This window comes from Prionailurus viverrinus, chromosome B3 (genome assembly GCF_022837055.1).
Source record: "Prionailurus viverrinus isolate Anna chromosome B3, UM_Priviv_1.0, whole genome shotgun sequence".
NCBI classification, from domain to species: domain Eukaryota; kingdom Metazoa; phylum Chordata; class Mammalia; order Carnivora; family Felidae; genus Prionailurus; species Prionailurus viverrinus.
In genome coordinates, this window is record NC_062566.1 from 10,273,923 (window position 1) to 10,288,495 (window position 14,573).

Consider the following 14,573-nt stretch of genomic DNA (forward strand, 5'->3'; position numbering starts at 1 on the left):
GAAAGCAGAAGCCCAGAGAGGCAAGCTAACTCACCTAACATCACCCAGCAAGAAGGCCCAGAGAGGTAAGCTAACTTGTGTACCATCACCCAGCAAGAAAGTTAGAATAAGAGCCCAGGCCATTGGAGCCCATCTTCTTAACCCATCCTATCGTTCAGGCCTTTACCGTTTCCAACTGACCTTTTTCTGGGTCCTTGAGAAGTTAATCCTTGCACGTAATTAGCTGGACTCTCTTCAGTAGATGTCTTCAGCTAGAGAGACTCACCCTAAAAAAAAAAATAAATAAAAGAAGAAAAGAAACTTTTTTTTTTAATTTAAAAAAATTAGTTGTCTGTGTTTCTTCTCTCTGAAATCCACTGATGTTTAGGCAAAGAATGTTATAAATGAGATACCATCACAGGAATGCTGATTTCACAGACCAGTGGGAGAAGGTGGCCCTAGAGGCAGCGAAGTTAGCACATAATCATTGACTTCTTTTTCTGGCCAAAGCCAAAGAGGGATTGAAAACGGGAACTCTAGGTCAAGCACAAATGGAGGGTGCCACTGGCCCTGTGCTGTCACAATGGGCTTACACAATATGAAAGAGAGTGATCTCTACATACTATGGTGGCAACTTGGGCCAAAAAATACGGTCCCCAGCTAGAATCTTGCATAGGGGGAATCTAGCCTATGTGTCAGGTGAAAACGATGCTTATCTATTGGATTCCTCTTGTAGGCATTCACCAAAAAACACAGCCAATGGAGAGAAGTCACGGAAATATTAATGATACTAATTAAATGCTGCTCAATTAATTCGGCGTGTTAATTTTGCCAATTAAAAAAAATATATTATATTTTCCGACCATGAATAATAAAAAAAAAAAATGGTGTTTTAGCACTTCATACTTTCTACAACTTTCTCACTATTGGTGACACAAAGTCAGGTGGCTGCCTAAGGTCACATCAGATCTGACAGAGAACAGCCTACAACCCAAGATTCCTGATTTGTAACATCAAGCTCTGGATACTCTTTCAGGCTTCTTCTGATTTGGTCCTCGTCAAAGTAGATAGAGAAAGTATTATCATGGCCATTGGCCACATGAGCGCCTGAAGCTCAGGGACACAGCACAAGTCAACGCCCGACTCGGTTCAGAGAGAAGTAACAGCATACAAAGTCCATTAAGGGTCGGCAAGAAGGAGGGCATGCATAGGAGAAGCTGAATCGCTCAAAACTGAAAGATGAATTATGCAGTAATAGAGGTACGTACAGGAGAAAGAAGTTATACAGAGCTAGACGTAATTCATTTCATCAAAAATTGAGTAATAGTCTAACCAGTTAGAAATATACCTAATTGGCTGTAATCAAAGCTATAACGATATTGTAACTTGCTAGGCAGTGTCGAAAGCTGTTGTTTTTTAGGAGAGAACATCATAATTGAAAAATTGTAACCTCGGGCTTAATGAATTAGCAACTTTGGACCTACAGCATAGGAATCTGGTTTTTAACAAGCCATATTTGGAGCCCACGGTCTAGAGCCTTGCTACTCAGAGTATGGTCCCTGGGCCAGCAGCCTTTTAGGAATGAGGAATCTTGGGCATTCTGATTCAGAATATGCATCTTACCAAAATCCTTAAGCGACTTCCTCCACACATTACAGGTTTTTTTTAAGTCGATTTATTTATTTTAAGAGAGAGAGAAAGACAGAAGGGGAGGGAGACAGAAAATCCAAAGCGGGCTGTCTGTTGTCAACACAGCCCGATGCGGGGCTCGAACTCATGAACTTCGAGGTCATGACCTGAGCCGAAGTCAGACGCTTAACTAACTGAGCCACCCAGGTGCCCCTACACATCACAGTTTGAAGAGTACTGGTCTATGACATCCCTCGCCTGCTATGTATTCACCTTATCAGAAAAAATAAGTCAGCTTGACATAGAGTGTTCTCAGTGAACCCATGTGGGACCCACGTGATCTCTGCTTCTATCTCCAACTCCCTTCCCAGCCTGACGTTCTAAATCTCCATCACCCTCTGATAAAAAAATTACCGAACATCCAATTAAGATTTTCTCCTAAATCCTGTTGAAACTCCGCATCTAATTCATGGGCTATCGAGTGTTTCAAGCATTTCCCAAAGTCACCTGTGAAATATTTTGGAAAGTAAATCACCACTTGCAGATCTCTCAATTTCCAGTAAATCTCCCATTTTCTACAGTTCCTTGAAGACTAGTGAGGCACTCTGGCAATCCCATCTGCTAGTTTTCTTTGCCCCCCACCCCACAAGATAATCAATCCATCAAGATCAGGAGACAAGGGTGTGTTTATAGTAGCTGGGGAAGATATGACGAATCCTACCCTTGTGCTGAAGCATCAGGTTCCTCTTACAAGTGTTTGTTTAAACCAGTCTCCTTAAGGAGAATTGGTACAGTTTCTCCTTGTTTGTAAGGGCAACGCGTCCTCTGCCCTACTTAGGAGAAAGCCCTCCCGCCGCCATTCTGGGATAACAGAGGAAGGAATCCTCTTCCTCCAGCCCAGGGGGGCCCCACTCAGCTGGGAGCAATACAGCTGGTGCAATGCTTGGATTTTGATATCCACTCAGTATTTCATTATAGAAAATAAATTGTTAAAAAAATAAAATTACTTGCAATTCTACCACGCTGGCAAGTTCATGGGCCATCTGCATCTAGAGTTAGGTTCCCATATGGGTTTGCCATTTCACTTTCCTTAAGGGTATGTCAAAAAGAGTTTTCAATATTGTTACGGCCTTCACAGCAATTTCAGTATTGACCTGCTATGTGTATGTCACCAGTCTACTACTCTTGGACATACAGTTGGCTTCTAATTGTTCATTATTAGAAATAAGTTTCAACAGCTAGTTTTTAGAGACCCAATCCCAATAATTGCCAATTATCTTTAAAGAAAAGAAAAGTTGGTCTGTGGCCAGGATTTATGTTGCTAACTTCCATTAGGCTACTCCTAAGCATATATACCATTAGTTAGATGGGCGGGGGGGGGGGGGGGGGGGACAGGAAGAAAAGTATGAAGAAAATGATATAAAATCAATGCTCTTTACCTTAAAAATCAACCGAAAGTATATGTTCTACTAAGCGACCCCAAAGTATCATTTTCGTCCGTGAATTACTATACATAATATAGACTAAACATGCTATTCATATCCATCGGGTAAGCTTCACTGCGTTACATAGGAGCGCATTTCCTGATTAGATGCTTGCACTAGGGTAACACTGAATAGAAACTTGCTGTAGCCTAACATTTTCATACAGCTGTAATTTCATTACATTCTCACTTTCTGCTGTAGCCTGTAGAATTGAAAACACATAGGGGCACCCGGGTGGCTCAGTCAGTTGACCGTCCGACTCTTAATTTCGGCTCAGGTCGCGATCTCACAGTTCGTGGTCTGGAGCCCCGCGTTGGGCTCTGCCCTCTCTCTCAAAGTAAATGAACTTAAAAAAAAAGAGAGAGAGAGAGAGAGAGAGAGAGAGAAAACACATTGCCATCCATCACTTAGGATCTGCTTAACCTTTGTTGAGATTATACTCAGTCCAGCCATTTTATGTAGCACTAACCCAACATCCAATTTCTGTCTTCCCTTCCTTGTGCTAATACCTGTGGCTGTCCCCCCAGATAATGGTGACACTGGTTTTGGTGGAACATGAGGAAGATGGCACAAGCCACATCGAGTCCCCCACTTTGAGGACAAGGTCTCCTCTGGAGTTCAGGGAATGGCATTCCAGGTCAGGGGAAGAGCAGGAAGGGAGCAAGGTTGAAGGAATCATGATCATTCTGTTTTGCTAAGCTGAAGACAGAGAAAGGAGGAGAAAATACGTTTTAAAAGACTGATCTGGGGACAAATCATGGAGGACCTTGAGCAGTAGAATAAGGAGTCTGAATAATAAGCAAATATTGTAAGGGCGCCTGGGTGGCTCAGTCGGCTAATCGTCCGACTTCAGCCTAGGTCACGATCTCGCCTTTCCTGAGTTCGAGCCCCGCATCGGGCTCTGTGCTGACGGCTCAGAGCCTGGAGCCTGCTTCAGATTCTGTGCCTCCCTCTCTCTCTGCCCCTCCCCCCCTCAAAAATAAATAAACATTAAAAACTATATAAAGAAAAGAAAATATTGTAAACAAGAACTAATCTGAACGAGATTTGTGTTTCATGGATTTAACGGATGCAATGCATGGAAAAAAAGAGGGTGTGCTGGGGTAAATACAGACCGACCATATTGTTTAAAGAGCTGGTGGGGATGGGGAGGGTCTGAAGAGGCAGCAATGAAGACGGAGAGGAGAACATGGGCATGAGGTACTGCAGAGAGGAACAGAAATTCACTGAGTGAAGGGGACAAGGAAAGTTGTTCTTGGCAGCTTGTTCCAGAACAATGTCCCTCCCAGGCCGTAAGTCCTGAGCAAACACCACCTTTGTCGCAAGGCTGTCTCCTCAAACGCTAAACACCTGCAGGCCTTAAGTATGAATTATCCGAAACAATTGTTTGATTTGGGCATCAATGTCATGGTTGAAATAGAAACATGTGATTGACTTTCCGAACCCATTTGAAAAGGATTCGTAGTGGGTTCAGTTTGGTCTGGTGCTGGGACCCATGCTGCACAATCCCTGACTAGCCGGCCACCTCAGTGGGCCTGAAAAGCCCAATTTCTAGACATCTGGCAGGTGACTGGGCTGCCCCGCCCAGCTTGCCCTGGCATGAGGACAACTCGGTGAGAAGGCTCTTTAGATGGTCTCCATCTTCTTGAAGAAGCAAAGGCAACATTTTTTTTTAATTTTTTTTAACGTTTTATTTATTTTTGAGACAGAGAGAGACAGAGCATGAACGGGGGAGGGGCAGAGAGAGAGGGAGACACAGAATCGGAAGCAGGCTCCAGGCTCTGAGCCGTCAGCCCAGAGCCCGACGCGGGGCTCGAACTCATGGACCGCGAGATCGTGACCCGAGCTGAAGTCGGACGCTTAACCGACTGAGCCACCCAGGCGCCCCAAAGGCAACATTTTTAAACAAAGAACGAGAGTGACCAAGTGGCATGTAGGCTTGAGTAGAATTGAGTGGAATCGGAGATTCTAGAAGGACTTTGATTTAGAATTGCTAGGTAGTTTTGCAGTAGGGGTCGGAAAATAAAATATACATCCCCAGCAATTCCACGTTAGGTGCCCATGCTCAGAAAATACTGACAGCATATGAGCATTAGGAGTGTTACGCATGGAAGCATATGGGAAATACTTGAGTACATAAGGAAGTATGTCCAAGCATATTCAGTGTAACACAGTAGAAGAATATGTGTGCAGTGTATGGGAATAACTCAATGAGCGTTGATGGGCATTGGTATATTCGTACCCTGGGAAATTCCTGAAGCACTTGGAAAGAATGATGTATATCTCTTTCTCCTCACAACGCCCAAACCTCCAAGACACTGATGAGTGAAAATAGCAAGTGTACAATGAGACGTTGCCGACTATGACACACGCTTTAGGGCTTCTCTGGCTGGAAAGACAAAAGCAAGCCTTTGCTAACATAGGTCACATCAAGAAAGCTGGAGAAAACGACTCAGGTTGCAGGTAGTGGCAGGGAGAGCGTTAGCCTTAAGCTCTAAACTCTAGTATTTACAAGGACAGTAAGTGTATGGTAATTGCTTTGAGCTTCAAAATTCGTTTAAAAATGTTAAATACCTTGACCCAGAGGAATTGCGCTTTTTTTCCCCCACCAGATATCTGCTCTTATGCCAAAGACATCTTTCCTCTAAAATGATGCCTTCTTTTTCCTTTTTGAAGTGAAGGAGGGGACACCTGGGGGGCTCAGTCGATGAAGTGTCCAACGCTAGATTTCAGCTCAGGTCATGATCGCGTGGTTTGTGAGATAGAGCCCCACATCGGGCTCTGTGCTGACAGTGCGGAGCCTGCTTGGGATTATCTCTCTCTCCCTCTCTCTCTGCCCATCCTGTCCCTCTCTCTCTCTCTCAAAATAAATAAATTTTTAAAAATTAAAAAAAAAATAAAGTCAGCGAAGCACTGGTTTAATCCAAGAGTTAAGGGTTGACTAGCAACGGAAAGATAGATAGATAGATAGATAGATAATAGATAGATAGATGATAGATAGATCGATAGATAGATAGATAGAAATAGATAGGTGATAGATGATAGGTAGATAGATAGATGATAGATAGATAGATAGGTAGATGATAGGTAGATAGATAGATAGACAATAGACATGCAAACCTCCACTGGCCAATCTCCTTTAGAGCTACCAATTTCATCCAGGATTACCAAGGCAACTCTGTTCAATGTAATCGTGCGGTCCCCACAGCTTCAATAACACGGCAAAATAAATACCAATGGCACGCCACTGAAGTGCCAATGCAGAGACATCCCTGTGCATGTCACATTTACAAGGGGATGTGAAACACCTGTCTTCCCGGAAATGAGATCCATGCACGGAGCTGATTTAAAATCAGAACCAAATAATCTCGATTGGAATTTATTCACTGGAATATTTCTCTAGGTTCAGAAATAAGTGGAAGCAAATTATTTTCTAAATTAGAAACTATGTCTACGGTACCTTTATATGACTTCCAATCTTTGAGGACAAGTAGAGCTGATGCAACTTTAATATAGTTTAGCAGATAGTGATTGCTGCAAAATCGTCATCTGCTCCCTCAGGATTTTTTTTTCACTTAAGAACCTGATGGTGTTTGGGGTAAAGTGTTCTAAGAGGGGTTCAAGCACATGACAGAAAAGAAAACATTAACCCACCATGTAGCCAAAAGCTGGATTAATCTTTTAAGCAATTCAGAAGAGAATCCCACCACGAACCCTAAAAGACCATTCAAATAATCTGGAAAATGCTAAACTATCTCTGCTTGTAAGAGACCACAGTGATGGGTTTTTCAGTTATTCGGGGCATAACTTTGACTCCTTGATTCAGAAGTAAGCTTTAGTGTAAGTTGTTTTAGTTTTCATGTGTTTGGAAGTAATAACCACCGGACATTTCTTTGAGCCTAAAGCTGGACACAGTCTGCCACCCTGGGCACATGAGAGTCACTCTGAGAAAGGGTGTTTAATGAGTAACTCTGCAGTAAAAGTCCTCGAAAAACTTCTTCTAAACATTAGACCCCGTACTTTCTTTCTGAAATACATTAACAGCCTCCAGAAGGTTCAGAGATGCTGTGGCAGCCCTGTTGGACTTCAGAAGTCCCTGATATCTCAAGTGCATTGAAAGGTTTGTGCACACTCCCCACCCCTCCCCACCCCATCCCTGCTCTCTGCCCCCCCCCAAGCCCACCCCCTCCACCCCCCAGCCAGTGTCTGGAGATCGCGTTGACTGCAGTTCTCCCGGAGAGAAAGATTGATAAAGCAAAGCAATCAGAGTTATTTCCTATGCATGAAATTGATTAAATGCTTCACTAAATGGCTTATAAATTTGCTTCTCATATTTCTGTCACCGCTGAAAAGATTACAGAATCTCTGCATATAACCATGTTGTATACAATACCAAATTACAAAAGGTTGTAAAAACTAATGTTTTGTTTAAAGTTTTGAGCAGGACCATATGCCTCCAGTGACCTTGAGTAAGCTATTTTAATTCAAACCATTTCAAAGAATAGAAAGGGGAGAAATATTCCACCCCGTAACACACCAGACAAGTTGGTGGGTAAACCTCAGTTAACTACGCTGAACCCCTGCTCTTTTCCTGCCGGGGTGTGGAGTGAATCCTCTCCAGCAAAGGCCTTTGCGTCTCCAAAGCTGGGAAACACATGTGGTGTCAACAGGGATATATTTACAAAGGAGATGAAAATAAGGGCTTTGAGACCTCCCAAAGCTGAATTTGCCCCATTATTTTTCATTCAGAGACATCTCCTAATGAGTTCCGAGTCTTGCGCGGACTTGCGGGACCGTGTAAAAAAAAGACAAATATTAGCACGGGTGGTGGGGTTGTCTTACGTTTAGGGTTTTTGTTTGTTTACTTCTCATCTTTGCACATCTTGCAAATGCCGGTTAAGTCCCATTCTTCCTTCCGGGTGAGAATTGCTTCCAAGGCTGGTGTAACAATCGAGGCGGGGGGGTGGGGCTTTAGCAAAGAAGTAATTTATAGGCCAGCACGTGACCCGCAGATGTTACTTGGGAAACGAATCCCATTCTTAACCTGCCCTTCAAAGCACCTTCACTTCTACGGGAAAAATGATATTCTTTCATAACATTTATTAGACATTACGTCCCCGGCAAGAATTAACATTTGGCATGAACAGGCAGCTCTGTAAGAACCTCAAGAGAGGAAGGTTTACAACCAAGGATGTGCTTAAGATCTCCACTGGGCTGACCTCTGTTAGTGCCCTTTCCCCAACCACCTTCAGGAAGAGCCAGTGTGGAAACCAAGGTGGACCCATGGTCCCTCCCTGGGACCATGTGGAACCCAGGGAGGTGGAAACTATCAGGGCAATACTGTCCAAGGGGAACAGAAGGGCTCGCCAGGATCAGGCGAGGTTCACATCTCCTTTCGTGTGGAGTTTCTGGGGTACATACGGGGAGTAGCAATGGAATTAGCTCTCATTTGTGAACACGCAATGGAATCTCACCAGTAAAATCCAGATTTTTTTTTTCTCTCTCTCTCTCTGTCTCTCTGTCTCTCTCTCTCTCTTTTTAAATTAGTACCTGTTCTGGGAGATATGCCAAAAATTCAGGGATAATTTAACCTGACCATCAACAGCTGGACAACTTATTTAACTCTTTGGTGATGGTTACGTGAACTTTCTCGTTGGCTTTAAGCCACCGCGTAATTAATGTTGATGTCAGACACAGAGGGTTTAATAAATCATAACAAAGAAAGCGGTCCATTATTGTACAACACAGAGAATAACTACCTTGTGCCCACAGGTGTTTGCCATCTTAAAACATTTGAATCCGTGCTTCCGAAAGTTTACTCCTTGAAACGCTAATTCTCTAAGATTATCCTTCGCGAAAGGGTTTTGTCGAACAAATCCATTGGGCAACGCTGTCCTGGAGAATTACAGTGCGTGGTAACGTGTTAGAGGCCTCTGCTGCAAACCATCCCGTTTGACTCAGTTTAACCTAGAGTTTTTCGCTTGACCCGGACTTCTTTTTGTATTAATGTTTCGAACATCGGAACTGTTCTGTAAAACATACTCAGGGTAAGATATTTAAACCTACTGCCTGTCTGGCTGACTAGCCCCCCTCTTTTGAAAGTTCAGCAAGCTCTGGGCTGCCCCTTCTGTAAGATTCTCAGCCAAGATAAGAGAAATACTCCAGGGGTGTCTGAGTGGTTCGGCCGGTTAAGTGTCCAACTCTTGCTTTCGGCTCAGGTCACAATCTCACGGCTAGTGGGTTCGAGTCCCACGTCGGGCTCGGCACCCTTGGTGCCTGGGATTCTCTCTCTCTCTCTACTCCTCCCCTGCTCTCTCTCTCTCTCTCTCTCAAAAATAAGAGAATGGCATTGAATGCCCAGATGAGTATTATTTCCATTTGTAAGTGAATATTCCACATACATTGATTTTTTTTTCTTACGGATTATTTTTGGCCTATGAGGATTATTCACAAAGTCACTTCTCCTTTCTATTTTATTTTTTAAAACATTTTTCTAACATTTATTCATTTTTGAGAGAGAGAGAGAGAGAGAGAGAGAGAGACAGAGTGCAAGCGGGGGAGGGGCACAGAGAGAGAGGGAGACACAGAATCTGAAACAGGCTCCAGGCTCCGAGCTGTCAGCAAGGAGCCCAACGCGGGGCTCGAACTCACGAACCGTGAGATCGTGACCTGAGCCGAAGTCAGATGCTTAACCGACTGAGCCAGCCAGGCGCCCCTCCTCTCTATTGCAAATAATAGATTTCAAAAGCCATGTTTCTTCTTCCGTTTCTAGAATCAAGGTCACTCATGCACCAAGATCGTTCAAGAAAACCTGTGCGAGCATAGGAGAGTGACATAATTCTAGAGATAGGCCGGGATTTACCTTAATTTAATTTTTTAAGGAAATCAGTTATTTGCACACTTCTGCCTCTTAACTCGTTTGAGTAACAAAGGCATCATGTGGCGCATCAGGGGTGACAGAGGACAGCATGAGCCCTGGTGAGGATCTTTGGCTCGAAGTTGTACTTCGATTCCCAAACCTGTAAGGTGCCTCAGGGTCCCCCAGAGGCCGTGTTGGGAGCACAGACCTCCGAGGCCCCGCGCCCAGAGCTCCTGCTTTGGTAAGCTTGGAGAGGGCCCCGAGACTCTGCATTTCCAACAAGCTCCCAGGAGATGAGGCCTGCCCCAGGCCTCTTCAAAGCGCAGGAAGGCTGAGGACCCGGGGATGCCTCATCCAATAACTTGTCCAGTAATTGGTATATTGATTGCTAATGTCACCATGTTTGAGTACCTATAAACCCCTCACTCTATTACACAGCCCCCAACAATCCAAAAAGTCATTGTTTATTCATTGTGACTCCCAAACTGGCCCTTGTCAGTTCCTGCTGGAAGGCTTGCTGATAAAAATCAGCAGATGATTGGACGCACACATTCTTAACATGACTGACCCATGACATCTCCGAGGGCAGTCAGGGAGCCTGTCATTATAGTACAATACTTCTCTTTCTTCCTCCTTATCTAGCCCCAGATGACTTTGAGATTTTTATTAACTCATTAATGACTGAAGATGTCATTAGAGCCACGAGAAGGTTCCCCCTCACCCCCGCCACCACTTTTCTTTCTTCTTCCTTTTTTTTTTCTAATAGGAATCAGCATACAATTTGCTCATGGTTGGGGGGGGGGGGGCAGCCAAGACAAACCAAATGGAGGGACCCTTTCACTTTATTAGAATTTGAAATCTGATTGATGGGTACTAGGATTGAAAATCTGCACCCGGAAATACCAAGTTGTTCCAGAAATACGGTGGGCAAGAAAAACAGGGCAGTTCAATAAAGAAACAGCAACCCATAAAATTCAGCAGTTTCTATTATGTTGCAGGCTCAGTCTTTCCAACCTAACCGCTAAATTAAAAAAAAAATAAAAATTCAGAGGAAGGCCACTGAAACCTCTAAATGTTTCTTACCTCCACATTCATTAAAACATATCTTGTTTCTGCGTGCCTTTAATTTTCACATCTGCAGAATTGCTTTTAAAAATCAAATTAGATCTTTTGAAGGCACTTAAATGGCAACAGCCTTATGTTTTTTTATATGCTCCCCGGGTTTCAGCCTTTTTATCTGGGTTGTGTGTCCCATTAATGGCCTCTCTCAAGGAAGTGCTAATCATTTCGAAAACTTGAGAATATAAAAAGCCAGCAGATTATTTTCATTAGAACTGATTGGATTGAGAATAAGCTACAGAGGAAATGCTCAATAATCATAACTTTTTTGAGATGAGATCACCAAAAAGGTCAGTCACATAAGATGCTTTTCATTGCAGTCAAGTCTTTGAAGACTGGTTTTAGGAGTTGTTTGGTTTTTTGTTTAAGTTTATTTATTTATTTTGAGAGAGAGGGAGAGAGCGATAACAAGCGGGGGAGGGGCAGAGAGAGAGAGAGAGAGAGAGAGAGAGAGAGAAAGAGAATCTCACGCAGGCTCCACGCTGCCAGGACAGAGCCTGACCAGACTTGATTCCACAAACCGTGAGATCCCGACCCGAGCCAAAATCAAGAGGCAGACGCTTAACTGACTGAGCCATCCAGCTGCCCCCAAAGACCTGTTTTCATTCCATTCCTCTTGGGGGTTCAGCTTTGGGCATGTCAGGAGGCCGGGTGGAGAGTGGGTTTACACTGATTTTATCAGGCCAGATCATTCTCTTGGCAAAGAAAATGTCTGTTACTAGATGTATCTCACATGTTATTAAGTGTTTACAAAACTTTACTATTGTCAAAACACTTTGTAAATTCACAGATCCTCATAATACATGGAGACTCGACTCCCTGAAAGAAAAAAGAAAAAAAAAAAGAGTGTCCAAAGACCTAAAAAGATTTTGGCCCAAGGAAACTGCTGTCGATAAACTATGACCAAGATTGAAACATGCCTCAAGCTAAGTTTTTTCTTAAATCACCTAATTACATCTTTCTCTCGGTATTTACTGGCCTGCTGGAAAAATTTTCTTCATTAAATGTTATGTTAAATAGAATAATTAGTTAATATTTGCAGATTAACTAAATATAAAAATTGTGTCTAATTCAGCAGTAAGAGCATTAAATTCTTTTTCCCCCTTTCTGTCCATGATGCCAACCACCAGATAAAACCTGGGAAATAAGAGTCAAAAACCCAGATGTTTTTAAAGCTCCAGATGTTTGCTGTCATATAGACACGGTCTTAATCTGCTCAGTCATAATCACAACGTTCTTTAATATCATTTGCCAATATTTGAGGCCCTTCCCCCCCAAATCATGTCTAACAGTCCTGTTTAATCCATTCATGGGGGAAAACACAAAGCTATTTTCTTCAGAAAATACTGAGTCCTCAACGGACTCAAAATACAGGAACACCAGCCAGAACAGTGCCCAAGTCTTTAGGTTGAAGAACGTTTCCTATCTGCATTTTTTTTTAAATTTTTTTTTTCAACGTTTATTTATTTTGGGGACAGAGAGAGACAGAGCATGAACGGGGGAGGGGCAGAGAGAGAGGGAGACACAGAATCGGAAACAGGCTCCAGGCTCTGAGCCATCAGCCCAGACAGAGCCTGACTCGGGGCTCGAACTCCCGGACCGCGAGATCGTGACCTGGCTGAAGTCGGACGCTTAACCAACTGCGCCACCCAGGTGCCCCTATCTGCATTTTTTAATGATGAAAAATAATACAGCTTAAATGGATGGAATTTTAATTGACATGTGCGTGCTAACTTCGATTCTGGTAAGTCGTTGGGAATAACCAGCTCTCAAGTGCAAATGGCGGCCATCTTTTCAACGGGCTCCTTCCCCAAACTCACTCCCTTGCTGCCAGGTCCCATAAGAGATGACACATTGGGAACAATTTCTGCTCTGGTGACTTTGGGTTAGAGAAGCACTAGCAAGGTAAAGCCTTGGTGAGCCTCAGCACCTTCGTGTTCTGTGTGACCCTGAGTTTGTCACTTAAGCTCTGAGCCTCGATTTTTACCTCTTTAAAACGGAAATAATAACCCTGCCACCAATAAAGCTGAGGATCTCATGAAAGAACTCTGGAACCACAACCGCAAATGCACATGATCATCAACATTTAAAATATTTTACCAGGGGCACCTGGGTGGCTCAGTCGGTTAAGCGTCCGGCTTCGGCTCAGGTCACGATCTCACGGTCCGTGAGTTCGAGCCCCGCGTCGGGCTCTGTGCTGACGGCTCAGAGCCCGGAGCCTGTTTTGGATTCGGTGTCTCCCTCTCTCTCTCTGACCCTCCCCCGTTCATACTCTGTCTCTCTCTGTCTCAAAAATAAATAAAACATTAAAAAAAAATTTTTTTAAATAAAATATTTTACCATGAAGTTTACATATTATTGTTTAAATATTATTACATAAAAGTATCGTGACTGTTAATGTGGAATCCAGGGGCACAAGAGAGACAGCCACACTCAAAAAAGATCTGGCCAGCTAGGGGCGCGCTTGGGTGGCTCAGTCGGTTAAACATCCACCTCTTGATCTCAGCTCAGGTCAGATCTCACAGTTCTTGAGTTCGAGCCCCTCATCGGGCTCTGCACTGATGGCATGGAACCTGTTGGGGATTCGGACTCTCCTTCTCTCTGCCCCTCCCCCACTTGTGTGCGTGCGCGTGCTAGAGCTCTCTCTCTCTCGCTCTCAAATAAATACATTAATTAAAAAAAACAAAGATCTGGCCAGCAATTTACTGTTTACAAATTGGACACAGGAATGACCATAACCCCTGGGTGTGCAAAACAACGTCAGATTCTCCTCCCTTGCGTTCCTGTGTCCTTCCTGAACTTCACCTGGTTGAACTGAGAAATCGTTCTAGTACTACTCTCTTTATGGTCACTAAATAGATTATTCATAGATCCCACTGGCCGGGTCTGTATTACAATTAGGGCACTTCTGCCAATCGGGAACCATAACCTTGACGAACTGTTGGCCTTAACTTTGAGGCAGCTCACACACCATCTTGGCCAATGGCAAAGACTCCATCCAGCCTTTGCATATGGCAGTTTCGCGTCCTGCCGTATATTGAGACAGACCTCACGGTTTCTATCAAGGAACATTGCTTCCATGTTTTGTTTTGTCTTTTACTGTTAATAAAACGTATGTCCTGGAAAGTTGTCATGGAAAAACACACCAACCTTCCTCCCCACAATGTAAGAGCGTGTCTAAGTGAGAAATCAGCTCACACCCCTGTAAAATGCTAAGCACTAAAACACCTTTCCAGCATTTCAATCTTACACCTTTTTGTCATAGCTCCAAGATCTTTGGAAAATACCTCTGATTTTGAATTCTACTTTTAAGATATCGAAAGGTTTCCACAGGATAAAACAAAACAAAACAAACAAACAAATGGGAATGAAACTAATGAAAGGAAGGCGATGCGGTTCATTTAAAATTCGTAATGTATCTGCGGTGTCAGAATGCTCCGGTAAAACGAAAGCTCCCATAGTAAGAAATGTCTTGAAAAGTTTAGTCTAACTTTGTGCTCAAT

General features: G+C 43.5%; 1 long non-coding RNA gene across 9 annotated transcripts in view; it reads right to left on the reverse strand.

Annotated features, from left to right (window-relative positions):
* LOC125169015 (uncharacterized) overlaps positions 1–14,573 on the reverse strand; it is a 112,202-nt gene that overhangs the window by 37,437 nt on the left and 60,192 nt on the right. For all 9 annotated transcript variants that reach the window (XR_007153400.1, XR_007153398.1, XR_007153403.1 and 6 more), the window contains one exon: positions 181–266. This is a non-coding gene — a long non-coding RNA (uncharacterized LOC125169015). The remainder of the gene's footprint in view (positions 1–180; positions 267–14,573) is intronic.